Genomic DNA, 3,014 nt, shown 5'->3' on the forward strand with positions numbered 1-3,014 from the left:
GAAGCAAGTAAGCATTAACTTGGGGCCTTTGTTATCTCCTGCATGTGAGTCTGTACCAGGAGGAGGTTAGCTAAGATAATCATGTGGGGCTGAGGAGGTCTGTTTCTCAGTTCCCAGAATGTGGACCCTGTCCTTGGAATGAGATGTGTGCCCAGTGCCTGTCTCAAAACAGTAAGTGAAAATATCAACTGAGAAAGTAAGATACAGTATTTTACGCACAACATCTCAAATGTCTAATATACTTCAAGACTACAAGGAAAGGAATGTAAATGCTCAGTAGAAATACAGAGGCGTTTCTGGTGCATGCACTGGGCTCCTGGGGGTTCTTTGTGGACATGGTATACCCGTTAGAGGTGGAGACAGCAGCAGAGGATTTTTAATACTAGTGGGTGCTAAGAAGAACCAATGGGGATGGGAAGATTACAGGAGTGAGGGAGTGAGGACATGATACAGGAAGCTGTCACTGTGGATTTGAGAGGGATGGGGACTTGATCAGAGGCTGTTTGCAGTGAATGCTGGGGTAAAAATGCCATTTTATCGCTACCAGCGGAATTCCGACCTTGTTTTATTCTTTTTATTTTTCTGTGTCCTGTTGGCATATTGGGTTATGCGTAGGGCTGCTAACTGTAAGGTCAGCCGTTTGAATCCACCAGCTCTGTGTGTGTGTGTGTGGGGGGGGGGGGGGGGGGGGCTTTCTGTTTGGGGGGGAGGGGGAGAGCAGCCTGAGAAACCCTATGTAAACTTCCTATGAGTTGGAGTTGCCTGGATGATAGCGGGTTTGAGGGTTTATTCTAATTTTTAATGATAAAACATGTTCTTTCTTATAATCGGGAGACCTGGTGTGGCACTGTGGGTTAATGCGCCAGACTGCAAAGCCGTTTGAACTGCAAAGTCGGCAGTTCAGTCTCACCAGCTGGAAACCCTATAAAGGGTCTCTATGGGTCGGAACGGACTCGACAGCACTTAACAACAGCAACTTCTTATAATCAGGAAAAGAAAGCGCTTAATAAAAGATGGAAGTTTAGCTTCATCAGTTCTTAGAGCAAGAGCATGGACTTCATTATTCTGGTTACAAAGTTCCTGAGTTTGTTTTTTCAGTATTGCTAGTGTATGTACTGTGGGTTAATGCGTCAGACTGCAAAGCCGTTTGAACTTCAAGGTCGGGTGGTTCAAACTCACCAGCTGCTCCTCGGAAACTCTATACAGGGTCGCTGTGGGTCGGAATCCATTCGCCGGCACTTCACAACAGTGTATGCCAGAAGAATGGCCCTGCCCTGCCATCTAGTGGCCAAATGCAAATGAGCCTTCCAGCCAGCACTCCAATACAACAAATAGTTGTTTAATCTAGTTTAATCTAGTTTAATCTAGTTTAAACCGCAAAATCGCCGGTTTCAACCCACCGGCTGCTTCTTGGGAATCCTAGACAGGGTTGCGATGAGTCGTGTGGGGGGTGGGGAAAATATATATAATAATCTTGTTTATTGTATTCAGGTAACCTTTCTTTTTTCTTTATTTCCTGAAGTAAAGACTTTATGATCGCTCTCTTTTTCTTTGACTGCTTCCTGAAGTGAGTAAAGAATTTATGATTGCTCCCTTTTTCTTTTCCTAAAGTAGGAATAAGCGCCTTAAAAATTTGAACTAGCCAACCGGGTAAGGGAAAAGATTGTGCGTTCAAAACCCTAGCCAGTGGGGTGAGACACAGTCTTGAGACGCGCATCAGGGATTAAAAACCCGAGTGGACTGCCCACTCAGTGTGCTCCCTGGCCTGTTCCTGTATGTACGGCTCTGCGCACACACCCTCTTGCAGGAGTACATGTTGTTTTGCCAAGGTAATTTAGTCTCACTGAGTGTCTTGTATTCGACATCGGATTCATTTCTAACAGTTTGGTGGCCGGTCCGGGAGTTCCCATTCCCTTTGGGAAGCAGCTTTAGTCCTCTCCTCTGAGGGAGACGCGTCTTGCTGTCTAGTTATGGCAGACCTCGGGTGAGATCTGCTGAAGTCTCCCAAGGAAGCGAATAAATCCGGACTCTTGGCAAAGTGGGAAAAAGGCCTACTCGAGCATCACCATCTGGCAACCAGATAACTCTGTGCACAGGCTAAGGTAAGCAAAACCGCAAGGGTAGCCAATGCTTTCTTGGTGGTTGGGACATGCCAGAGGTTGTGTGTGTATGAATGAGACGTGCCCTAGGCACGAAGCAAGTGTCGAGTCCTGATCCGTGGTTCCGTGACCACCTCATAGGGCTTAGGGTGGTATCAAGTCAAGGACTTGATCCGAGTTCGGGGTTTATACCAACACGCCAATTGCTAAGAGGGGTCCAATATTCCCACTAAGGAAGCAGCCAGAGATGGGCAAAGCGAAAATAAAAGAGAGCAAGAAACCTCCAAGTACAGAAGAGGGGTTGAGCTTCTTTGTAAGAAGACACAGCCAGGTAGTCGCGATGGAAAATAATACCAGTAAAAGAATCTCTAGAGAAAATGAAAACAAGGAAAAAATTCCCGGTAAAAGTCTATCAGGATTAATGCTAAAGTATTAGAATAATAGTGCACAAGCTAAAAGGAAATAAAAATAACAAATGATAAGATATTGCTGTTTCTTTTGGAAATAGGAACCAATTTTTAAACTGTCTTTTGGCCTAAATTTGACTCAGAGGAGGACTGGGTCTGTCAATTTTTAATTGAATATGTCAATAACAAAAGTCCTGTCCCTCAGGAGGAAATAGATTATGTCCTATGCTGGAGACAGGGTCCTCCTGTTGTCCTATTTGCACTCGAGACAAGGGAGAACCAGGTGAAGAAAGAAAAACTTTCTTCCTCTTGGGACCCCCTTTTCTCTCTAGCCCCTGCTTTACAATCCTGCCCTTCCTTCTACACCCCAGATTCACAACCCTGAACTCTCCTCTTGGAAAAGGAGGAGAAATTGGGATTCATCAGTGTACCCCTAACTGGTTCAGGAGAGTTATGAATCGGGCTGCGAACCTTAAGGCCAGCAGTTCGAAACTACCAGCCGCTCCGC

Source organism: Chrysochloris asiatica, unplaced genomic scaffold (assembly GCF_000296735.1).
Source record: "Chrysochloris asiatica unplaced genomic scaffold, ChrAsi1.0 scaffold00021, whole genome shotgun sequence".
NCBI lineage: Eukaryota > Metazoa > Chordata > Mammalia > Afrosoricida > Chrysochloridae > Chrysochloris > Chrysochloris asiatica.